At 34.1% G+C, this 27,811-nt stretch overlaps 1 protein-coding gene across 3 annotated transcripts in view; it reads right to left on the bottom strand.

Moving 5' to 3' along the window:
* The window catches only part of wge (BAH domain and coiled-coil containing protein winged eye), a 135,554-nt gene that overhangs the window by 65,617 nt on the left and 42,126 nt on the right, over window positions 1-27,811 (bottom strand). Inside the window, exon 2 of one of the 3 annotated variants that reach the window (XM_073075531.1) lies at window positions 24,444-24,523. The exons of the other annotated variants lie outside the window; for them this stretch is intronic. The gene's annotated coding sequence lies outside the window, so the exon portion shown is untranslated. The remainder of the gene's footprint in view (window positions 1-24,443; window positions 24,524-27,811) is intronic. 3 annotated transcript variants of the gene reach the window in all.

Genomic DNA, 27,811 nt, shown 5'->3' with positions numbered 1-27,811 from the left:
CATATTATAGACACGTGTATTGGAGCACTATACCTACAAAGGCATGATGTAGGTTCATTTAGGCTCACAATACAGGCTTTAATCTACGTCGTAATCGAACAGGAAGGGTCCCTCCTCACATATCGACAGTGAATCGGTGTAACTACAGACTTCGTATCTACTGAAGACTAGACGTTATGCGAACAACGACATTCATGCTCTTATGTCCTTAATGCAAAGCTTTACAAAGGTAAGGCAAATATTAATTAATGAACTGCGTCCCTAGCAGTCACCATAGCATACATTGAACATGCAGAAGGTTCCGGTTTCGATCCTCAGCCAGACAAGCATCTGGGCTTCAGTACGGCGCTGAGAACTGTGTGAGACTATGAATGTAGAACCAGACAGTCAGACATCTTAACGATGAATTTAGATTTTAGAGTCTGATTAATTGTATACTTGTCTTTGTGTGTGTGTGTGTGTCTGGGTAGAAAGCGTTGTCAATAAGTGTGCGGAGGCCCAAGACGTTGGCGGAGTCGCGAAGGGGACGAGAGGGCGCTGCCTGGCAACCCTTAGCTGACGAGATTATTACCGGTGGATGTAATATACCTATTCTATTGTATGACGGAATACTAACTTCCGATTTCATCTTGTTAGACGTAAGACATTGAAATTGTGGGTATAATACATTTAGGATTATTCAGAGTAAATTGGTAGATTAAAAATCTATATGTATAATAATAATAATCAACGAAATCAAAGTATGTTATTTTCAGCTGTGATGTAGAATTCAATTTAATCTTAGCAATATTTCGTTTGATCTTGATTACTTCACTATTTAGTCTTATGAAATCCGTTATATAAGTATTGTTTTTATAATTTCAAAAATATTATGGTATTATATGTCATTGAGCAGATAAGCTTTAAATTATCACAACTTATGTGACTAATATTTTGTATAATTGAATTTTAACTTCTAAGCTAACATAGTTGACGAACCAATCCTGTTTTAATCCTCTTATTACAAGGATTTGCGTCCAACTTAGTGACATAAAAATGAGTAAAACGTATACATATTTAAATCATTTTTTATAATGTGTGATCACTGGTAAACTTTATCTATGTTATTAGTTATAAGTTCTGTAGTATTTTTGTGGGTTATATGACTGAATGGAACCAAAATAATACATTTTTTTGTTTATAGATTTGCTATTCTCTCATTTGAAAGTGTGGGTGAGGAAAATACGTTTTCAAATAAAGAAAGTTAAAGTGTTTGTCATTAAATTCAGCTTAAATATCACTTTTCAAACTATTACACTACGAGGCACTTCATATTAGCCCGCAGATTTGGAGTTCTTAATTTTGGTATCAAAATTCTAGTTCAGATTACGACCACAGTGTAAAAGAATATTTTAGCGAACGTCAAAGATGGCGTATCTAATATTGAAGGATTTTAGCGTTCCCTTGAAATTACGCCGAAAATAGCTTCGAGGAAACTGAACCCTCGTGGAAACGAAGATTAGGGCGCAAGGATCGGTAGGTAAAGGAAATGAAAAAGTTTCTAAGAGACGGAATACCTACTGCGAGCTTATGAACTCTTGGTTCTTATAAAAGATTTATTTTAAAAAAGATTCGTCTCCTTTGCCCGTTCTGTGTCTGTGTGTGACTTTCAAGTTACAAATGGGCAATATGGATAGCGATTTTGGTTTGAAAAGATTTTTAATTCGTCTTATTTTTGTAACGATCAAAAGGATGTTGGAATTGTAAAGTGTTTATACAAAGTATTCTTAAGTATAATTTCCATCAGTTCTATTAATTGACTTGAACGAATTGAAACCTATAAAACGATTTTTTAAGGATTAATTAATTAATTTTTTAATTAATTAATTAATTTTAATTTTTAATTAATTAATTAATTTAATTTTTAATTAATTGATTAATTTTTCCACTTTGTCCCTATGTGTGTGTCTGCGTCTTGGCTTAAAAATAAATGAGCCACATCGTTGTGTCTGTGGAGAAGGCGTCGGTCAGTCTGGTCATCACGGTCTGTCGTGTCAACGCAGTGCCGGCGTATGTCCGTGGGGACCAGAAGCGAAGCATTTCTATAAAGAATTGTCTTCGCGCCTGATTGAGGCCTCCGGTGACCCAAGAGCTGGAGCTTACCTCGGCCAACAAATTAGTTTGTCAATTCAGCGAGGTAATGCTGCTAATATCTTGGGTACACTTCCACGGGGCAGCGATTTGGCTCATTTATTTTATTTATAAATTTTAGTGTTAATTGTATTAGTTTTATTTTATTTTAAATAGTGTTAAATTGTTTATTGTTAAAATTTATATTGTTGTTAAATCAAATAAAATTTAGTTAAGTATAATTATTGAATAAACTTAAATCTGCATGATTACCGAAAAATATACCTGTTTTAAGGATTATATTTTTAATTTATTTTTACATTTTAAGGATTTGTATTTGTATGTATTAGGAGCTAACGTTAACTTTATGTACTTAGACTGCAAACACATAATAAATAGCATATCATTTTGACGGGTTAACAAGTTTTACTCCTAGGTTGATTCTTGTAAATGTAATGTATTTAATCAAATTAATTGGAATACGTAAGTTAACAAATATCGTCGAACTACTTCGTAATGGCATAACATGTTACTTTGTTCCAATCGATCATTAATTAAGTTCATAATTAGAATGCAAATAACTACATACATCAAAAATGCGCATAATAATATCAGATATGTAAACCAACAGAGGTATCTATCATTCAGTTATTTATGAAGAAAGGTGTTCAGTTTCATTTATTCATGCATTACAGAGTCGCTCATATATAATTTACAAGAATTAAAATCATTCAGCATTATTTAACAAATCATTTTTATTATTTTATCTTAATCCTAAACTTATTGATATCATTTACAGTAAGAGTTCGTAATCATAAAAATCTATTGAATTGAAATTTAAATAGAAAAGTAATTTATTTTTTTTTTTCTTCAGTATGTTAATATTGTTAATGATAACATACAAAATCAAAAATTGTTTACTTGAAACAATCGTAGCCTCCATAGGTACCCTATCGCAATTCGTATATTTAGTTGACAGTTGACAGTTACGTTGACATTAACCCCAAGATCAAATCCACAGACTTTTATGTAAAAGGTCTGTGATCACAGCCTCCTTTAGTCCCTTTCTAATTATTAAGAAAAAGAAAAATATACCAGGCCACCATAACTAATTGAAACATCTAAATCACTCAACGCGCTGATGGTATATCGGAAACACGTTGTCACAGGCAATTCTCTTGACGGGGGTATCTATGTGACGATTTGTCACTCCCCCTCCGCTTCCTCCTTTATGGCATTCCCATAGAAACATACATCACCGCTGATTAACTATCCATTGACAAAGGCCTTTGATATATAACCACCCAAGAGTATGTATAATTACGAGGAAGCTCCGCACAAGAACCATATAACAAAATTAAACATATTATAATACGCCATGAAAGAGTTCAATCTTAAATGGTATTTATTGTCAAAGTTAATAAGATTTTGTTAATGAAATACTTTCTAAATGAATACAAATAACGTTTAAGCGGTGCTACTTTTAGAATGAGAAGAGTTTAGTAGTACTGGCCTTGTACAAATTTCTTGAAAACTTTATATTTGAACTACCCAAGCAAGTCGACTTTAATCGTCAGTAGAACTATAATCATTTCCTTCCGTTAATTAATTAATGTTTTCATATAGAGTAGGATCTGGTCAAACATAGGTCCACCTAATTAAAAAACTATGAATGAAAGCTGCAAAAATGCCAAAGCAATAAAATCACATCTCTTATATTTCGCCGTTGCTATGTTCCCTCCCATTCGATTTCCTTAAGTACCTATGTGTATGTGTATGTATTACTTCTGATCAACAATCCACTGATAAAGGCTGCTGACCTGTAGGAGCTAACTTCGCTTCTGTGTATGCGTTTCAATGATAAGATATCTGACCTAAGTCAACATGTATTAAGTACCAGTACTCCTCGGAATAAAGTACCCCGTTCAAAATATTATGTATAGTATACCTACTTATATAATACCTACTTTCATTGGATAGTTGGTTTTAAAAATAAAAAAAAAAACAAATGAATTGTATATTTGTGAATGTGTGAAGGACATCGGGTTTTATCGATTTTTTATTCCACCGCAAAAAGCTTACTTAATAGCGATATATAAAGTCAAAGATTTAGCCCAATCACGAGGGCTCGATTCATACTGGTGTAATGTGTAATACGTATGGTGATACGCATTATTGGCATTAAATTAGGTGATACCCATATATACTATAATCTGCGATTCATGTGATTCGAGCAACATCACATTTTTCATCTGCAAAAGTAAATAGATATCTGAGTTGTTGAGAAATTCTTAACTTAAGAAACATGTACACGTCAAATGAAAATGATATAGTGGACAAAATATAGGAAATTATTGGGTCAATAAATAATGATATTTTTGTCAGCTGGGCAACCTTGGCTGATAACAGCTGTGGGACTGTGGGTACGTTCCGGTAGATAACTACTATTAGGCCATATCAACAGTACTGTCGTAAATTTTCATACTCTTCATTTAAAACATTTTCATCTGTCTGTACCTATTCATTTAACCGACTTCCAAAAAGGAGGAGGTTACTCAATTCGACCGTATATATATATTTTTTTTTTTATGTTTGTTCGGCTATTTTTTCACGATGCCGCGACCGATCGACATGATTCATACACCATTGTACGCGGCTAGTTTCACAGGGGGTCCCATTTCGAGGAAATTTGAAAATTTTCACCAGTTTTCCCGGGAAATTGGAAAAACCCGATTTCTTACTTTTCTTTCCCGATATAAACTTCAATAACTCGAGTATTTCTTAACCAATTTCAATTTTCTTTTTTTCATATGAAAGGGTGTTTTGTTGCGGTACTTTCCTACTATAACATTAGTATGCTCTGATGATTAGAACTTAAGTAATGGGGTGGAACTCATCATCACTGAAGTCGGCGCTCATATTAGACACGCTGTTTACGCCATTATCAAACGAAATATATTGAGCGCCAACTATGTAGTACAGAAATATGTATTAAAGCAACACTTATTTCAATTATTTTTTACTTTGTAGTGACATACGAGTAGAAGTCGGTTTTATTTTTTTGTTAAAATTTTTTTTTTTCAACTCAGTATCGTTATAAAATTTGTAATAATTTATTTTTCGTTAAAGATTAACATTTATTAGCTATAATCGATTATAGCCCGTTACTAATAATGAGTCTATCCAATGTTTTGCTTACCGAAATATGACCATTTCTTTATACTAGGCATTGTCAAATTTGGATATTTTTAAGTAAAATATCGCATAGCTTAATTATCAAGAACAGGCGTATCAAGAATGGATTACATGTAACCAATTCAGTTTCATAAAAAAAGTAATACTTAAACGTAACCTAAGGTTTTTTTTACTGTAGCAACACTTAATAACCTACTTGTCTGTAACAAGCATGCAGGTCGGTATGTTCAATATAATCTGTCGGTCAATTGCCACGCGTTTAAAGCTAATTGCTTAATTTACACTTTCGCTCCAATTGTTCATTAGCAACAATAAGTTAATTGTAGTCCTGTGGCCCCACTTGGAAGACAGATGGACAGACACTTGTTAGGGTTCCGCAAATTAATAACAAAAAAGATTTGGTACCTATTTTAATTTCGTCTTGTCCCACTAACCATGCGCTTGTGTGAATGTGTGTATTCTACGTACCAGTAAATATAGATGTAAAGGTAATATGAACGGCCCTTACTAAAATATCTACTTTTAGTAGTTGATGAGATAGCTGCCTTTAGGCTAAATATGTATGAGGTAACTAACTAAACTGCGATTGTATATCAAATCCACTTAGCTACATAACCGCACATACCTGGTGGAAAGTCACCCTAATCCTAGTAAAATGAATTTTGGCTTCTCATGCTTTTTGGCATATTCTTTGTAAAATTCTCCACACCAAACTTTAAAAGGCGTTGCGAATTAACTTCCAAGTGTAGTTTAGTGGAAACTTGGTAAATGGATTCATAGTCATGAAGCTTACAGGAAATTTATGACAACACTGCCACGCTTCCCCGCTTAGTTCGCGTCACGTTTTAACTAATGATAACGCAGATTTAAAACTTTTAAAATATTCAAATGTTAAGACAGCGAGGGATTAGCGCAATTTCGTTTACGGAATAAATTAATCGAAGTTTAAATTTCATATGTGTTAATGTCAACTTATTTTCGTTTTAACCGTGAAGTACAATAAATTATTTGAAACATTTAAAAAGTAACTTTGGATTTTAAGTGCTTTTGGGTACATTCTAAGGGACGTAAAAAGGTTTGCTTGCAGCCGTACAATTCTTCGAATAATCGCATGTCTGGGATTCGAATGCCATATAGCCTAAACCATAATGCCTTAACCATAAATGGACTTTGTCTGAAATAAAATAAATAATAATAATAATAAAGCCTTTGCTATTAGCACACTGCTATGCTATATTGGTAATAAGAAGTACTTATCGAAAAAGCGGTAGTATAAACTACTAACATGTACCTTACTGTACCCATACAAAACTTAAGCGTTATTTCTGATACGAAAAATGAAATTTGAAATACATTGAATAACAGCGACGGTATTACATTCCCCTGCACCTATACGTCTAGACTAGATGTATACCGAGGGCGGCAGGGGGCGCCAGCTCCCGTCAGACAAGCGGATACCGTTCACAAAACAGGCACAAATCATAATATTTTCCATCATAATAATGAACAATCCTAACTATACGATAACCTATACGATACCTAACAATAAGAGAATACTAACTTATTGTAACAAATAAACTATAAACTAGATAATTTCATTGTAAAAGATAATTGATTTAGATTAATGTGAAATATAAAAAAAAATAAACGCAGTAACTTAATTAAAATTCAATACGTCGTAAAAATCGCGAGGAATTAATTAAAATAAATGATGGTATAGTATACAGGGTGAATTTTTCAAATAGGCCTTCAGGGCCAAATCCGAAACTATAAGAATTAGCGAAAAATGCTGAAAAGCCTCAATTTTAAGAAAATACATATTTTTTCATATTAATTAAGCAGTTAAGTTCCCGCCATTCATTAATTTAAACATATGTACTAGACCGACATTCATATTGTTCTTTCAAAGAGCGTTGCACTTACAAATGCATTGTGCAAGCCGCAACATTAGCACGCGCCATTACAAAAACGCATCTGTGATTAATTTCGCCCTTACATTGTCTGATCGTGACATATTTAACTGTCGCCCGATATAGACGCCCTTTCGTACGTACATTGTGCAATGTTACACCTGCAATGATCTATGTTAAGTTCAAAGGTACTCGGAAAAGGTTAACTCAATAGATTTTAAAGCAAATTATTAATTGCATTCAAGGCATTGTTTTGAATTTTATTGCGACATTATTTTTAAATTTAGTATGTAGATAACTTCTTGTTTGGAATGATAATAAATTTAATACGAGAAATTTATTTAAAGTTAAACGAAAGTTCATTTAAGATAGCATTAGAAATCTCTTGCACTAATGTTACCAAAAGAGAACCTTCGTAATAAGAAATGTAACATCAATCTAAAGTGACTGCTGCGACTTATCTACCAATAGCGACACCAATAAGGGTAATTTGTGAATGTGGTGATCGGAGTTTATAAATACATACAAAGCTTTTCCTAGTAAATTATTGCATATAAGACGTTGTTGACGCATATCGAAGAAGGTTCCATGATTGATCAAACCTTGATCACTACATTGTGTTGTTCGCCCACACGAGTGTACAGACCAAGCTACAAAATAGGCTAATGAGCCTGGATTCAAACACTAACCAACTGACAGTATTGCACCGTCACCGTTACAATCCATATACCTACTTGAAACCGAGAGCAAAATTTTGACTCAGATTTATGATCCGACATTAACTCGATCCTTTCCACCGACGGTTTCCTATGTATTCATAATTATAATAAATAATTCATAACTCAATCTCGGGGAGATAAATCTACCGCACCTGTTGAACACGGCAGAGCCACTATTACGTGAAGTCGGAAAACACTGATTTCGAAACAATTTGCAAACCACAGTCATTCATAATAAACATAACACCATTAAAATTCATTATAAGTCCATAAAAAAAGATAATTATGACTGGTATTAAAACCTTTAAATATACCAAAATCCATAATATACCGGAAATACAAGCAGAAAAGCAGCTCTTAGATATGATGAAATAAACAATGTTTTACTTAATTTCAAAGGCACATAAAATAAATTGCAGCTACCGAAAAATAAACAAGTTTGTTACTCAAACAAATTTACATAAACAAATGTCATGCACGGGTCTATGATAGTATGTTATTACCGATTAAACATTAATATTAATATTAAATGCTTCGCGCACACTACTTTGTATATGACAAAATAAATTAGATTTACAGCCAAACGTATTTAGTTGTGATAAATTAACGAATTCTAAATTTATGCTAAGCATGCTGACGCTACCGTTCCACTACCTAATGGTATTAGTAAATAGCAGAAAATGTCAAAAGGATTTGCGCAGCTAAATATCGTATTTAATTAGCCCCCAAGTTATATCCAAAATGATGTATGCTCTATAATTCCGCTGGGGCTGATGGTCTGTTCAGATTTGATTATATCCTCTTGTATATACGGATAGTGGTCACTAAACATTTGATATTTTGAAACTTGTAAGGTTACCAGTTACCAGTGTACCTAATAGATATATGCATAAATAAGGAAATAAACTGTATCTGTTGGTCTAAATAACGTTGAATATCAAATTGGCCTGAAAACCTTTTTGTTTCATTGTTCAGATACTGCACATTCGGTTTGCAGAAGATAGAAGATTGTTACTCTGTATACTTCTTCAGAATAAAGATCGTAAAGTGTAAGCAAAAAATATCAGACACCATAAAATCTTTGCAAAGTTCATGATCCTCTCTCCACTCTTTTATAAAGTCATAACTCCATTATAGGGACAGGTTAGGGCTTCCCGGCAGACGACGCGGCCCTATTGCGTGGTTCTTGCCGACGTAATTAACTTTCCCGATCCGCCTAATTATTTCAAAACTGAAAGGGATTAAATGTCTGCAGGGATTTTTGGGAAAACATTAATTACGTTAATTACTATAAACTCATTTATCAATCATCGATATACTTGTACAAGTAAATTTCAAAAACAGCTAAAATATCTTTATTTTCTACTTCACTTAATATTCTGGCTTGCTATCAGCGGTGGTTAAGATGGAACTAATTTAGATCTAACGAAATGGAAACCGGTCTTGAGGTGCTTAACCGTCGTCTACGTGAGTAACTTGATAATCTTGTTACGATTATTTTTTCATCTTTGCAAAGTTTTATTTTCCAAAATTATCATATGTAGATTGATACGCCTACGTATATTCATTACAAGAAAAAAATTGACTTCTTACTAACTATGCGTCAATTGTTACGTTTTAAGTTACTGTTAACAAAGCTCATCATTATCAATTAAAATCGGATGAAAATTTGGAGTTGTTTAAAAAATCTCTTCTGTCCTTAACACGGCACAGTCTTTACTCAATTGGAAATGGAATTTACATAAGGCAGTTTTTTATTTGTATCACCGTGCCTAATGCATCTGAGTAATCCTACAGACGTGTATCACGTACTTATGTTTCAGCGTATAGTATACTCGTGTTTATTTACGGACTCCCGCCAGACGTACCTACGCGGTCATGCCGCCCTGGTACCGCGCTGATGTAATTATATCCGTCGAGCTGCCGTAATTATTTCAAAGGCGGCTGGATATACACGCAAAATTACTACGGGCGTAGTATTAAAAGTAAACACGCCATAGATATTAACTTTTTGCGGTCCTACGTATGATGGTCTAGGACTTGAGCTAGTAATGATCTAACGATAAAGGGCTGAGTGCGTCTGGTGGCTGGATGGGCGTTCGTGACGCTTCTTTATACGTTACGAAAGACTTGCCTGCGTTGAAAAGTATAATAAGAGAGAATAGAAAACATATTTTAAATAAACAAATATTTAGGAGAGTTTGTTCATAGAAAATACGGAAAAAGGAAAGAAGTAACGCGAATCCTATCTCTTCCTACATAGATATGTTATGAGTAACTAAGACTAAGAGTAAATAGATAAGGGTCTATAAATATATCATTTCGCCTGGCGCTAATGCAATCTGTTTCAAGTTTGTCTACATACTATCGCCTGTTATCTTTGCGTCCGAAAATTGTGATAAAGTAGTAATGAAATATAATATTTCATTGTTTATATTCATATGTACTTATAATGTATATTTTTGATCCCGACAAAGTACCAATTCGTTTAAATTCTTATCAAATATATCACAATAATTATAAATAGCATATATATCATAATGAGACGAACGTGAATAGGTATTCATGTTTGTCTTATTATTGAAAAATATTCCCAATATGTTTGCCTTTATGTGTATGGCATTGCTATGTTCTACGTATATCTTATAAACTTTTATTTTAGATACTAATAGCAAATACTTAATACGGAAATAGACAAGAAATATCTTACTCAGATGAAGATTAGCCTTATTGATGGCTAGCTTTATATCAAGCGAGATAAATACCAACACAGTATCTACATTCCACATAAATATTTGGAAATCAATAATATAGTGTCACAGTGAACACTATTATTATTAAATTTTGTATAGTTGTATAACGGCATTGCCATTACAGCATGGCGTTTGGGATAGGTTGTGATAAGGCGCCACAAAACCTTCGATCGAGACAAAAAATTGAACAAAATACCTCATTATAGTGTAGCGATAGGCCCACCGACCGACGACCGAGATATCGATAGAATTGAATAAATATAACAAATATTACACAAAGGTCATATGGGGTGGTAACGACAATTATGCGGTATTGTAGTATTTAGTTTAAAACAAATTTAAATACATTAGAACAGTGGATTAATTAGATACGATCATCGATTAAGCAAATATTTCATGAGAATAATGGTCAACAACAATAATATGGATGTTTTCAGATATAACATAACAGTTTATTTTTAAAAGTATGTATTTAGCCATCATGCTTTCATCGTTAATTTGTTACAAATATCTACAAATAAACAGTTTTTATAAAAAATAAGATCTTAATAATTCATCAATTTTGTAATAACATGCAAAAGCAGTTCAAATATCGCTATTTTAGAATAACAGTGGTAAGTTTTGTCAAAATAATTTCACTCTCCAGGTACGCAGAAATACACCCAGTGTTGATAGTGCAGCAATTATTGCGCTGCGTTTCCTATATATAACATCGTATAAGGCTTAATCTAGAAAATGACATTATCTTGTTCCTAAGAAGTTATTCGTCTACTGGAGTCACCAATACGTACATCGAACTGTAGCCCCTACCGCAAAACTTTGTTATAAGACGTCCAGCTCCGAACTTTACGTGATGATATAAAAATAATGCACATGTAAGTTCGAAAGGCCGAGTTGTCACAGTAACGAGGGACTATCGCTGCGTGCGCATCGGCCGAGTGCAAGTTAATTGCCTCGTCATTTACATAACAATTACAACTGCGGGCAACTGCGATAGCGATGGAATGCACAACTATGCAGATTGGTGTTAGCGTTTTATTTACAATTTTAAACGATACCTACATTTTAGAACAGATGAAGCCGCTGCTGTATTTCGTTTCATGTATAGTATTTGTTAGCATTGGCTTGATGAAAATCGCGTGATCAATTCTTTCTTGTTCAGGAGTTCAGTCTAGCCAACCAATTCGTCTTAAATTGATAGATTTGGTCTATATAGATAAATTAAGAGAACATAAATTAAACTTCTCAGAAATTATTTTCTTACTTGGTTTTTGAAAGTAATCCTATCAACCCTATCAAAACCATCGGCATTTGCCTGCGACGGTATCACCGCAATGCTTATTTCCGTCTTATAGCAGTAATGTAGTGCAGCTTTCTTCTAGTTTAAAGAGTATACTCGTAGATTATTGCATATTGTCTTTTTTGAGGCGATCCATAGTGATCGAGAATTCGACAGTAATCGAGAGTGTCAAAACGTTAATTTAAAGTAGGACTCGTTTTTTGTAGGAATTGGTTACAGACGTTCTCATTGACTATTCCTCTCGATTAAAAGTAAGTGTTATTGTTGAAGTAAGCTAATGAATTCGAAACCTCAAAGGTCAATGCATGCTGGAAAACTAAACAGGGCTTCCAACATGGGAAGTAATAATTCACACCACTGGGGTTCGTAAATACCTATAATAACAAATACCGCTCGTGCCGCCAAGTGTATCGCGCGACTCTGAGTTAATTGGTCCATATTTACATAATAATTACTATTGCATACAGTGATAGTGGGGCCTTTTAAATAAAAAATGCAGACGCATTCATTGTTTTAACCGTCAAGCAGCAAATTTCATAAAAATAGGAAAGAAAATTAGAGGGAACAAGAGTCTATAGAACCTACTCGTCTTTACTCGCCTTAACTCGCCCACTGCTTGGAACGGGCCCCTTTTCTGATAAGGGTTTAGGCAATACTCCACCGTGCTAGACAAATGCGAATTGGTAGACTTTATACACCTTTGAGAACTTTATTTATTAAAATATCTCTCGCACACTTATGTAATAAATATAACTTTTTAATACATATATAAATATGTGTTATTTTGAAATTTGAATTGTAAATCATTTGATAATGACAAACACTACAATCCACTTGTTATGTAGATTATTGAAAATCTACTTAAATTATGAAATTAAGAAATTATTAAGAAATTAAAAATAAAGAATTGAATTATAAAATATTTTATGGTACTTACCCACTATCTTCTACTTCTATCTACTCCGTGGGGTATAAATTTTAGCTGATACCCAAACCTACTTATTACATACATTATCCTGTCTATAAATCAAGATAAAATCTAAAAACAAATAATATTATATGAAAGGTGTATATGATTAAATTGATTTATTAAAAGTTTAATCTACAGATTAGAGATATATTATTATGACATTCATACGTGCTGAAAATATTATGTACCTACCAATCGATGTGCTTAAATAATTAATTGACTCTATGACATGGCCCAAATAAATAAATACGTATTAATAACAGCAATTTACTTAACGACAATTTACCATTCAGTATTTATGATGAAAAGAACTGCTTTATCACGTAGCAATTATAACAGGAAATATGTTACCGATCACAACTCCGAAGTACTCAGATATCTACAGTTTTACAACCCAATCAAATGTATCGCACTAATACCGCTGTAGTACTGTGAGGTACTCTGTTAGTTAACACGGTCGGTCCTTGAATCGATGACTGATGTGTTCAACGTACCTCTGGTGTGGATAATAAGATCCGAACCTGTTGTGTACCGGTTGCATCAACAACGCGCAATCATATACTAAATTGAAAAAAGTTCAATGTATTAATTTCAATGTATTAATTTTAGATTTAATTTTAATTTCAATATATTTAATTTTTCTAAGTTCTTATTAATTGTATAAAATTGTGTAATATATATTCTTATCTTGTATTTAATGTAAATTGTAGTCTTATTATCATTATATTTAAATCTACTAGAGCGTCTATTCTGTAAATGCCGTGTTCACCTATAATTGTGGGTACACGACTTATTTTTCTAACTTTTGCAATGTAATTTATATAAGTGTATATTACGTTGGTGAACCTTTAATAAATAAATAAATAAATAAATAAAAAGTTATTTAAACAACGAAAATCGACAACGTCTTTATTTCGACATCCACAAATCCAAATTGGATCATCTAGGTGGATTTTCTTAGCTTTACCCTTAGTGATTATGGCATTTAGATAATAAATTAAATAAACTTTATAACCCACAGACAATAGACAGTGGTTTATTAGAAATTGCACTCTAATAAATATAGGCAAATTCATAAACATGAGCATTATGTATCCACAAAAAGTTATGGAAAGCCAGCATAATTATTTAATTTTAATAACTCCTGGCGCTGTTAGAAGCGAACAAAAACGGGTCTAGTCGGCTGTTTTATGCGCACAGAGCAAAATAAATGCGTGCAATTGAAATTGCAAACGAGATTATTCAATAATTTACTTGCAACATTGTAAGTGACGTGATTATCGAGTCACGCGTGAATGGAGTCGTTAACAAGTTTCAGTCAATGATCGAGTTCATGAATGTGAGGATGAGCGAATGACTCACGTCACTTCATGTCTGAGTCATGCTATGAAAGTTTGTAAAATCGCTTCAACAATAATAATAAAATTGTAAAAAGCTTGCACACATTGTGGCTTGTTAAAAAGTTGGCAAAAATAACTGTGAGTAATATAATTTCAGACAATAAAACTACGTAGTTCGACTTTTGCAGTACCACATACTTATTTCGGTTGTGCTGCAAGGAGGTTATTCTGGTTAAACAGTTATATTTTGCACATTTGTATGAGTTATTATTGTTGGGTCGCAGAGTGTGGCTAAGCATTTGTGAGCAATATAATATGCAAATCTACATACAACTATAGATATTTCAAATTGCACCTTTTTAAAACTATACTCCGCGCCAAACTGCTAGTCCGCTCTGAAGTTGTTGCGAGCAGGTGTAGTCAGATAATTTGCTATGGCGACGCGACTCTTTTCTATATTCAGAGCGGACTAGCAGTTTTATGCGGACTATAGGTACTATGAATAACTTATTTTTTTCTTACAAAGTTATTATAGTAGTACTATTATGCTAAAAAAACTCAAGTACATTAAATGTCATTAATTCTAAACTATTCAGTTTCCAAATTAATGAAACATCGATATAGCACGGCACATCACTAAACGTAGTTTTTTCGTGAGGGCGCTACCTGGGTATAGGTAGGCGATTCCAGGAACGCGGGCACTTACAGCGATAGATCGGCACTGTTGGTTCAGCTACGATTAGATAGAGGCACGACCTCTACGCATTGTATGCACGCCTGGTTTTATTTTGATGCTTATTTAGAATGTTTGTGATTGTCAAATAAAGTTGGGATCTGTGGAAGTGAATACCCATTTGCAAATGAAATATAATCTATTAAGATTGTTATTACTGTTCATAATTAATGAACAGAACATAATAGGTGACGCTTACAATCTATCCTTGTTTTCGAAGTTACAACTTTGTTTTTGGAGATATCTCAACAAAATTTAGAAGAACTCCAGTGTTATTAGTGATTGGTTACAGATGTGAATGAGTTAATCATTACACGAAGATATTTCACGTTATACAGACACGTTATAATTTCAATTTCGTAAAGAAATATTATTTTTGTTCCTCATATCGCAGCGGTAAGAAACGTAAACGCCTACATTTTGAAATAAAGATTTTTATATTGTATTTCCGAAGTACGTTTTAGGACACTACCTGGGTAATGTAACAGGACACGAACATGGGTCCACGATTGTGACATATTTTATGGGATGAGGTTGGCGTTATATTTAGAAAGATAAGTAGAAAATTTTCAATCAGTGATAGTCTAGTGAGATGAATTTCGTCTGAGAATTCGGGGATCAAATCCCGGACACGCAGCCCGGATAACATCTATATGCCATTCGAGTAATTAATTGTCACCGCTTTAAGGGGAAGGAAAGCATCGTTAGTAGCTACGTACGGTTCTCAAAGTATGAAGTAGGTATATGAAACTTTACTTTCCTAGCTTGATATATCTATTACATCTTTAATTCTATATACACCCAATTACCCATGCCCAGTGGTAAATATAAACATACTAATGGTAATGGGTCGATTATGACAATGATGAGAGATAAGTTTTCCTTTTACGAATATACTAGAAACACGGGGATTAATACAAAGTAATTTATTTGGGCAACACTTCAGCACAACTCAATAGTAAAATGGTCATGGATTTATACTGTTGACTCAGCCGATAAGATAAGGCAACTCCTCCCACTGATACTGATAAATATTTAACGACCTTTGATAAGTACACCTACCATAACATGGAATCATCGTATGTATTACGTATGTCGTTAATATGCAGATATCACAATAAAATGAAAATAGAAAGATTTTTTTCTTCTTAGGTTTTGTTATAAAATTCGGTCGTACGTTTTAACATGTTGTGACCTAACTGGGTTTAATTATATGAATTAAAATGCATTTATTTTTATAGAGAAACAGGTCGCTTTCAAATTGACATGCTTCTATATTTTTTTAATCGATCGATATAATATAATCTTGTTATTAGTGTTGATATTTCCTTATTCAACTCTGTACAACGAACCACATCATTTTAAAACATTTTAAAATAATCATCATTTACTCATTACTAGTTCCCTGATGAACGAGTAACAGACTGGAGAGTATTTAAACTACCTGTTATTAGTTAACATTCCATTGCACTATCGTAGTGAAGATTGGGAGAGGCTACACACAAATTTCAGGCATGTTATGAATTGTCGGGTGTGTAGTATAGTGTGTAGTGAGCATTCAATCCATCTGATGAGCATTAGTCCTATCTAATCCCGACCACAAATGCTTTGCAATTCCTAAGAACTAAGTTAGAACGCGTCACAAAAGATCCCTTACCGCACCTTAACTTAACCTTCGCTATAGTTATCTCCAGTCTAAATCATAGCTGGTAGGTCTGTCAGGTCAAAGAGTGGCTAAATTTTATACCCGAGGATATCGCTGGCTATGTATTTATTTCACACATACAGTTAAATAAACATAAACTCATTCCGCCCACTGGCCTCCACCCGCGGTTTAATTTCAACTTTAATATTTACTTTCCGCAGCAATATCCCGTTTCAAATTATAATTGGAAATTGGGAATGTGTATGATATTTGAAAAGTCAGAATATTTGATACTAAAGTTTTTAGATATTATTAAACCCGTATATTATTTTCGATTGAGGGATTAAGTACATGCATGTAAATACATATTTGAAACAGACACATCATGTTTTATAATGGAAAGTTGCAAATTATTCACAAAATGGTTTAGTGAATACTGCCATTAATATCCGCTATTATTTGAATAACGCAAGCCTAATGAGAAAGTTACTATTTTCTACTTCGGAGCACCTCGATGTATCTTTTAATTTAAAATAATACGTACTAAACTATAAAGTACTCTACCGAATCGAACAGAAAGAATATACTAAGTGTAGCTGATTTTTGAAGTAGTAGTAGTAGTAGCTGTTTGATGAAGTAACATATTTCATTAATTAATCCGTTAATAACAATACCTTCTATAGAGGTACATAGCCAGCGACGTGGAATGCACCAGTCCACATTAAAAATGCAGGATCGAGGCTCCACCTCTCAGGAGTAATTTGTTAAGTGCTTTACCGATATCTAAACGTAAATCCACCTTTATTTGATATTCTATTTGTTACTATAACAAAATTGCATACGCAAGGTTAAAGGTTTTGATAAATATTAACGTAACTTAAATAGTTAACTCAGTAAGTGATTGGGTCACACCCAGTACTGGGTGCTTTCTCCCAACAACTGACAAACACTTGAAGAAATTACCAAAATTCTACAATTATGGGTGATGGAGGAGGTAAGGATTACTAGCATACCCTGTATTCTTAAGAGCACATAAGGCCTCCAACACGGGTTAACAATTATTGCTTTTAACAAACAACAAACGGAACCGCTGGCGCAACGAGCGTCGAGCCAATCAAAGCGAGTATAAAAATTAACAACTAGCGGTCATCCATCCAACTTCCGTCCGAAAGTATAAATACTTTCGATACAAACTGCTTTACCGTGCATTCTTGATTTTATTAAATACATCTATATGCAAGAAACTGTTTTATTTCCTTCCTTTTACAGTCTGATGTTCTCAAAGAATAAGATTCGCAAGTAAAACGGCATCAAGATGCACTCAACACTTCGTCGGAATTTGTCGAGTACTTATTGTTTGTGAAAACGAAAACTTTTGCCTCAACTTTCGAGATGAGATGAGATGCTGATCTTTTGAAAAGTGCAAAGGAAGACTTGTTCCAAACAGGCACGATAGCAATCATGTCAAAAGTGACGAAGATTCTATTCGGCTACAGTGATTTTCTACGGAAAACGGTCGCATTTTTCTTTGCAGTTAAGGATAATTATTCAAAATATTTGTAAATTAACCTTGTATTGTATAATCTTTTAAGGCGTCTATTTATTACGTATGCTGTGCTCACCAATAATTGTCGGGACACGACCTTTTATTTTTCTAAATTGTTATTGTTTTCTGCGTTGGTGAGCCTTAATTAAATGCTGATATCATTTATTTTTAATACGTAGGTCTCGTAGGTACGTGTATGTCTTACCGACTTTTCCACTTGCTATTTTATAATTGGTAAAATTGGGGTAAAATGTAGCAAATATCACTTTCACAAATTTCCTCATCATCTATCTTCATACTTCTAGCAACTAATTTTACAAAAACTCTTTTGTAAAATTAGTTGATAGAAGACCTAAGGTCCGTCACAAGTGGATATGTGCTCTAACGACAAAATTCGAATGGCCATTATATTTCGTGATGGTATAGATCCCTACCATTTGTTTGTTGATTCTAATTTATAATCGTTCCTTAAAGATAAAGATGCCAAAAATATTTCCTTAAAACAGTCTTGAAATGATTTAGGGTTTGAGATTTTCTCACAGAACAACTCCGAAGAAGGCAAGAAGTCAAATGTTCACTCCGCCTGGCATTGTCTCGAGCGAGCTTTGTCTGTGAGCAGCGAAACTTTCCGCCTCTCACTTCGGGACCCTGATCTTTATACTTTTCGTATATTAAGCCGAATCTTCCGATGCACGAACATCAAGCACGATCTAAAGAATCATTATGTTAATACGAGTTAAAAATATTTTGCACTACTTATAAACTATAGGCAAATATGCGTCTAAGTTTTCAATTCAAATGTATATGATTTAAATAAAACGATGTAAATAAAATTTAATTCTCTTTTATTTCAATTCGCCGTGAAGATACATAAATTAAATTAATTTCCTCCATTAATTTTAATCAATATAATTGAGTCATAACTCGTGGAATAAATAATTAATTCTGACGTTTCTTCTAAATTTCGCACTTGTAGTCTTAGAATACCTATGACACTTGATTTACAAATAATACTGGAAATCAATATTACATTTTTAAAATAATCTTTTCTCTGATATTTTTAGTAATTCCAGACAATTTGATACGAATATTTTCTCGAGCATTCGTCGTAAGTACTCAATTAGCCTGAAAATACTGTGGAAAAGACAAGTGTATCGAATTTCTACTTCACGAAGTATGAAATTCTAAAATGAAAGTCTCATGACGCTCGGAGCAAGGAAGCGGTCCGCAGACCGGGGCGTCGAGACCCTGCGGCGGTTATTCAATGTATTTACCTGTCTGAAAACTTAGTCCTTACTTTTAAGTTTTCTCTAAAGTCTACTTCTTTGTTCGTTTTGGACTGTTTTAGGAAGTAATTCAGAAACTTATGACAAGGGGTTGTTCAACGACTCACTAAGATTGCAAATCTAAATATGCATAGGATCACATATTCAATATTTAGCCACGGTATACATGTTTCCTAAACTTATTATAGGCTCATTAATAAATCATACTTGGTTTTCCTTTCATTAACAAATTAAATCTACTACGATTCCCAAATTTCCGATTTAAGTTACTATTTTGCATCTTTTGTAGCGATTAATCGCGATGTCTAATCTAGTGTTAAAACAGTAGTGAATCTCCATTGCAACATTTATTTATATTATGCTGAAGTAATCCTTGCTTGAACCATCGTATCTAAGAACAAAGAAAATCTAAAATGTTTAAAGACATCTTGCGACGTAGGGAGGCAGTCGTCTAATCACATCAATTTACAGTCACTGCCTCCATTATTAAGTTACGCAATATTATCTCTGTAAACGTTGTTCATGTTATTTTGTGAGCGAATTTCATTTTCAGTTGTATTATTTCAGATGAATACACTCTATCGATAGTTACTAAAGGGTTTTGATAGGATCATTGCTTCAGTAGTCTCCGTTGAACTTTGCTTTGCAGAACTACTGATGAATAATTTCTACCTATATGGGCATTTCGCTCTACTTACACTTATTCTGGCTCGTTGTAAAAATCTCATCGACACAATTTATTGCCATATGTGGTAATTATTAGATAATATTTAAGTTATTAAGGAGTTGGTATTATAAATGAGGTACATTTTTAATTATGCAGGTGTAGAGAAGATATTTACATTTGAGGAAGGCGAATTTATAACTAAAATCAGTTCTATTTAATGCGCTATAATTCCAAAGCAAGTCACGTATAAAAGCTAGTGGTAACATAACATCGCACGCCACCTAGCGGCCCGCGGGTGTAATCGCGGTAATTCGCCTTTTACGACAAAGTTGATGTCTGTGACAGGTGGCATATTTACCCCGTTATTAAGTTAGAAACAGTTGACGACTTATATATCTCATAGAACAACCACACGCCATGCCAGAAATTAGAATTAAAATGTGCTTCTATAAAAACACACTGCGATCGCGATAGAGCTCTGAATATTTGGAATTTACATAGTTTTTATATGAGCTCTTCTACATTTTTTTTAATAATCTTGACTATTTGATTATTCTTTAATTGTAGTGCATTTATCAAAACAGATTTCGTTATATTGTAAAACAAACCTAACTTTTCTAAACATAATTAAGTTTGAGTCTGCAACATTGCTGGGCACTACATTGCTGGCTTCTGGTTTGTGATTACGATAAGACATTTTCCAACATAGGTCTTAGAGATAGCTACTGTTCTAGAGTAGGACGTCCCGTAGGACAGCTGTTCTATATAAAATTGATTGCAAATTTTCTTCACCTATACCTAATTCACGATAGTTAAGCAGCAGTTCTACATTATGCAGCCTCGCCCGCGGGTGTAATTGCAGTAATTCGCCTTTACGACACCGGTGATACGCGTGACAGGTGGTTTCCATCCCTGTTATTTATATTTTCCTTTATTCCCGCAACTGTATGAATGCTTTGTTTCTATTCTACTGTGCCTTGCAACCTTGTCCAGTTATATTTATGTAGTTAATACTGAACGTTCAGGAAAACTTATTTACAGATGAAACAATATTGCTATCAATTATTCTAAAGTGTTACGATTACGAATAAAGATATTAAAAAACACGAATATACCGATTTTAACGAGCAAGTCATGTGTGTGTTAATCTACATTCAAGTGTGATAGAACAACATAGGCTCATGATAAAGTAATTCAACCAAACACAAAAAGGGTATTACTTCATCCCTAAAATTGTAATCCTCTGAATTTTAAGCCTTTTAAAATAAGACGCAATATCAGCTGTGGCAAAATTACTACATAATATTTTTATATAATACCACAATACGCGCACCCCTGCAATTCATGTGCGGTGGCAATGCCATCACGCCTGTTTTTTCCTATAAGCAGCAGACAGCCTGCATATTTGTACACAAAGAAAAACACTACTAATACATCTCCAATACAACCGGCAGTTGTATGTCTGAGTTGAGCACCTGAACTTCGTTTTTTAGTTTATTACCTATTGGGTATTAGAGGTGAAGCCGTGGAGGAATGTAGCGGTTAGGCAACATCGTGCGGAGGCCAGCGGCCGGTGTAATCGCAGTAATTCACCTGTTTGGACTGCTTGATACGCGTGACAGGTGGCTCCTGCTCTGTAATTTTCCTGATATTTGCTGCGTTTCAAAACGTAGCAAATAATGTTTAGTTATTAGTTATTCGTTGCTTATGAAGGAGCGGGTTTCTAAAATATACCTTCCTCTGCACTGTGCTTTGCTCTGTAACCATTTACCTACCCATGGATTATAAAACGAGATTGCTCATTTTAGGAAATTAGTCGATATTGAAGCTGTTTAACTAGGTTTTAATACTCGTAAATCTAAGCCTATTATACCTAATCAATGTATTCACATTTTGCCTGCTGTAGATAGATTTTTTTCAATTTTTGCTTGGCAAAAATTGTCAAATATCGATTTTTGGTTGGCCAAACTTTGGATACGTTAATAACGGACTCGAGTCTAAATTTGGCCACAGTCAAATGATGTTTTCAAAAAGTTTCACTTCGTGTAGAAGACAATTAGGGATTTGAAAGAGAAGGGAATATCGGTTATAATTTATGGGGCGTTTTTCTAAAGTTGGCACTTATTAAGGAGATCATTTGATGTTTACTATATTTTGCTAACATTATATGCTAAAATTACTTGCTCAAAAGTGAAAATGAGACTTAAATATTATGTAAGTTCTCAATCTGTACATAGTACTTCCGATCAACATATTTGCACTAGCATAAATGTCCATGCTACTTCAGGGAATCACAGAGTTATGCTATAAGTATAGAAAGCATCTAATTTATTTTAAGTTAGGTAAGTACTTGAAGTGACTTATAAACACCTACTGAACATGAGTCACAGTTAAACGGAGGTAATGTGTCATACCGTGGCCGTGTAAGGTCGAATTGACTCACTGCAATAGGCATTAGCCACTTACAGGGCTGGCGAGAGATCGAACTTAGCAAGTTTTTTTTATAAATATGAAGTACGAGCATGCAGTCCATCTGATCATAACTGGCCGCTCACGGATATTAGTAAGCCAATCTCGGTAACAGACTTTTGAGGAAGATGTGTCGCTACTTCGCTACCATACTCTTCAATACAGACTACAGCAATGCTACTGAAATGGTTGTTATTAGGTAGAAATAGGTGTGGCGGTGATGCCTTTGGAGTCGAACTACAGGGCAGACTGTTCATTACTTATTAGAACACGTAAACGTGCCATCGAATGTTTACAAAATGCAAGTAATTTATATCTCGTGTAGTTTTTTTATTTACACATGAACTATTTTATAATTAGACCTTTATTTCTTCAACTAGCTGTAACAATTCTTAAACACCGACCCAACACATTAGGAACATAAGTGAAGTTAAGGACTTGAAGACTTAAGAGTCGCCTGCACAATGTTTGCGTCACATTAAAGTCTTAGAAGGAAGTTGAAGCTAGCACGTGCATAGTTAGAATTACATTATTAGTTTCATACGCGGTAGCCCTGCGAGTTGATCGCTTCTGGGAAAGTCATGCAAGGAGCAAAGTGCATTCTTCGTCATTTGAGCGGAAAACGCCGTAACGAGACTTGAGATATTTTTAAGGCTTCGTAGCGGAAACGAGGGCTTATGCATGAATTTTGTAATAGCAACCTTATGAGGACACGGGTATGAATAGAATCTGTGTTTAGATGCTCTTATGCTAGGATGAGTGCAGTAATGAGCAACATCGTAATAACATAAGTGGAAGTATTCACATTAAGTAATACATATATGTCTCAACACTTTTTTGTTTTTTTTTTTCTCGAGGGGGAACCTTCAAATGGTACCCGGTGCCGTGGGAGCGACTCGGGGTTATGTGGGACTTTAATCGCACTAAAACCCCCCCGGTGGCCGTCCTCGGCACTGCGTAGGGGACTCCGGGATCACTAAAGGAACGCGACCGGAGTCCTGTCAGCGCACGGCCCCGTCGGGCTCCGCCCAGGTGAGTTTGTGTCACCACACCGTCTGGTGTATACGACGGATGTCTGAACACCTAGTGCACTTATAGCAAGTACATAAAACGTACTACATATTAAAATTTGAAGCGATAAACCTTGTTCGCACTTAGTTTTATACGATATTCTGAATTGTGTGATTTATGCTTAATAGATAATTTTGTTTATGTCAACGTTAAATGGAAAGCAATATTCATTTACCACACAAAATATTAATTAAATTCATATAGAACGATATGAAGTTCTTGAAGTTTTTACGTCTCAGTGTTATCACTGTTTTACAACACTAACACTCTGATTAAAAGACAACGCAAAGCTTAAGCCATGCCGTCTAAATGAACGCAATTACATGAACGGTAAGAAAAAAAAATAGAAATTTATTTTCCCCAAAAGTTTTTAAATATTATATTACATTTATATTACTAGAAATTTATATAAACAACTAGCTGACCCGGAAAACGTTGTTGCAATATAAATAAAAAAATGTTAGGGTGAACAACCCTTATCACTTAGGAGTATGAAAAATAGATAGTAGCCGATTCTCAGACTTACTGAATATGCATATAAATATTTGGTGAAAATCGGTAAAGCCGTTTCGGAGGAGTACGGTAACTAAGATTGTGACACGAGAATTTTATATATAAGATTGGCTCTTTTGTTGATCAAAGTTTAAAAATCAATTTCGATTATGAAATGAGAAAATTCGTTCCTTCTAAGAATTGGTTCTATGCTCGATGTACTAGATAGGAATAGTACCTATGACTTCGAGAATGTACGTAGGTGCCACGCCATATGTACAGGTGAGGTGTGTTGCACTGAATCACCAGCCATTTTACCTGTTGACAAAGAAATACATGATTAGTATATTGTAGTACCTATTCATATATCACTTGTTAATCTCCATTTGTATGATAAACAATATAAAAAGTATTTATAACAGTTTTTTGAATCGCATGGTAAAAAACAAATCTTATTTCATATGATTATAATAATTTGTAAAAAAAAAGCTATTGTAGAAACACATACATAGGTACATAATACTGGTATGTACTTATAATATTTACCTTCATAGTGTTAAATACACTACGTCGAATAAGGTATCTAAGTACTAGTAATAAGCATTTTAGTCAGTCAGTAATAAAGAAAGTGAACTGTGGTACTTCTAATAAAGTCGTTTTCTGTGAGCATTTAAAACAGTTTAATGGAGAAATAGGACTTTTATAAAACTACATACAATAGAAAAGTCTTAATAATTCTCTTGAAACTCCTATAGTAACCTATAAATAACAAATAGATTAATAATAATACCGGAGCAGTTACTAAAAGGCTACAGTTACTACTTAGACCCTGGCTACTTTACACAACAAAAACAGACTCTTTTATTTAGCAAAGCATTCATAATTCGAATTGCATTTATAAACCTGATAAAGCATTGTAGTTTTACACGGATAATTAGAAACAAAAAGTACAATACGGGCGAGGCAGACACCAAACAGAGCAAGTCTGTTACTACGCTACTAGTGCCGCGAATGGCGCCGCGCAAAAAAACGAGTGCCGCTTCTAATGTGTGGGTAATTGAATCCGCTACATGCTACATTACTACATAGCTACATTGCTACACCGCTACACGCGCGGTATTTGTTTTAACAGCCTGCATACAGTACACTAGAATAACCACGTCATGTGGACTCTATGAATAACGGCATAACGTGGAAAATTATTCGTGAAAGGGTAACATTTTGAGCAGATATTTTGTTTAATGCTAGTGGGAATACGAATATCATTTAATAAACCAGTCTGTCCGACAGAGGAAAGGTAGGAAATTGCAGACCCGCGCCATCGTTAAATGCAATAATTACTGCAACTAAATGCGTTGCGATTATTTTGTTGTAGCGGATGCTTAGATAGTAATTGCAAAAGGACCGGACGTTACTACAAGAACAGCTATCTTGTTACAAAAAGAAGAGGCGGGTTTGTCTGCACTCAATACAAACAATCGAAAAAGGTTTCAAATCTTTTTATGCAGATACTAGGATTAAGTCTGGTATGTATGAAGTGTAATCATAAAGCTAGTTTTATTTATTTTTACTGAAGCCGGTACGATCCGTTATATCTATTTCCTCTGTATATAGATGTATTTGCTGCTGTTATTCTGAACATGGAACAGAAATCTGAAGATGAAATCATAAATACTAATGACATTTATTCAATTTTCCTGTAAAACTCATTTTTAACATCAAGTCGCCCCGTTTTGAAAGGTCTTTCGCTATTCGCTATAGAGAAATGACGTAGCAAAGGAAACGTGACATTCCTAATATTATAAATCAAATCAAATCAAATCATTTATTTTGTATTTATTTATTTATTTAAAAAAACTAACACACTCATATTGTCTTCAGCGTTTAGCAGTTTACCCAGCCATTTTTTAAACAGACTGTCGGATTTTGGTTGGTGAACGGTAGTCACCACGATATAAGCTACGATATAAGGGTATTTCTATCAACATTCGCATTGGACAAGCTCGTCCCTGATTACGAAGTGACCCATCCTCAACAATGAGAATCGAAAATAGTTGCAGCCAAGACCTCGTATCTATTGTCTACATAAAATTCCGTCATACTGAAACAATGCACTTTACGCAGTAGGTACTTCAATAGTACTACACATAGCCGATATTGTACACATAACATATACATTGGACGTTATATGTAAGTATCGATCTTAATTTGAGCGTACTGCGCAGTGGAGTGACATAGCCACTATTCACTGGCCGCTCAAAGCACTTCGCTATTATTTGAGTGATTGTAGATATTTATACTACGAGTACTGTACATGATAGCGTACTATTAGTCGCTAGATGGATTAAATGATACGGATACAAAGCTTTTATTCACGATGTTTAAAAAAAAGCAATTAAATTAATCTGGGGAGCATGGTGTACAATGATGCAAGTTGTTTTTCCGAATAAATTAGGCATACGATGTATTGAACTTAAAATATTAACAATTAAAATAGAGATGGTAGATCCTTCCCTACCAATCTAACACGAAGAAGTTCCAATCTTATCCTCAGATATTTAAATTCATCTATTGCCATTTATAACATGACTTCAATCCTAGCTGGAGTTCATAACAGATGTCGGTGAGTTGCGGTGGCTACTTACCATTTTGACTGAGTTAGACTATCGCAAAAACAATCTTGCGATCAATCAGGAATCGTTCTCTATTAAACCAAAACACAGAAAGGTGAAATTTGCCGCAAGATATAAGACAGAAACAGAGGCAGTGCTATTTGAATTGTACCGTTTAATATCTTCTGTTTGTTGACATGTTGACTAATATAACATGGAGACAGGAGATGTAGCATGCGATCTGTATCGTCTCCACCGAGCTACCGCGTGTACGGCATGTGATACATTGGCCTTACATACGGACTCGAGCCGCAAGCCGCTCTATCATTTCTCTAGTTTTCTCACTAGCGATCAAGTATACTAGTTAGAAGCGGATGGCGGGAACAAAAGTACAAGTACATTTACTTGAAGTTAAACTTTTAACTTAAATATGCTACTTAAACTTTTAACGTAGGTATACATTCATCTGGCTAACCGGGGATATATGTGTTTAAAAGATCTGCTGAATCACAAACTAAATTAAGTGTTTCAACTTACATCTCTACTGTTAGTAACGCATAGGTACTCGTATGTAGCCAATCACAAGTAACACCTCTGTCTTATTTGCAGTTAATTACGGATGTGATGGCGGCAGTTACAATTCATCATCAGGCCAAGTACACCGTACTTTCTTACCACTTCAATTTCAGAAAATGTAGGTTCTATTATTGTTCTTATTGATCTCTTTACAGTTTATACGTAGGTTCTGTCTAGGTAATAAACATGTATGAGACGTGTAAAACAGCGTTAAGACAACATAGTTTAAGGTACGTTTTAATGTCGATTAGGTGTGTGGGAAAGATTCTCATGCCTGCACTTTGTTACAAGTGTTTTATTGCATTTCATATATGTAAAACCTCTATTTCCGTGTTCGATGAGTTATTTTTAATTCTCTATTTGTATTCTATCTAGCAATTAAGGTTCTTCTTTTTGTAGAAATGGAAGAGGTTTAATG

The sequence above is a fragment of the Epargyreus clarus genome, unplaced genomic scaffold (genome assembly GCF_041222505.1).
Source record: "Epargyreus clarus isolate Ecla_fem2 unplaced genomic scaffold, WU_Ecla_fem_2.2 ptg000008l, whole genome shotgun sequence".
Classification (NCBI taxonomy): Eukaryota; Metazoa; Arthropoda; class Insecta; order Lepidoptera; family Hesperiidae; genus Epargyreus; species Epargyreus clarus.
This window is presented reverse-complemented; position numbering and strand designations above follow the sequence as displayed.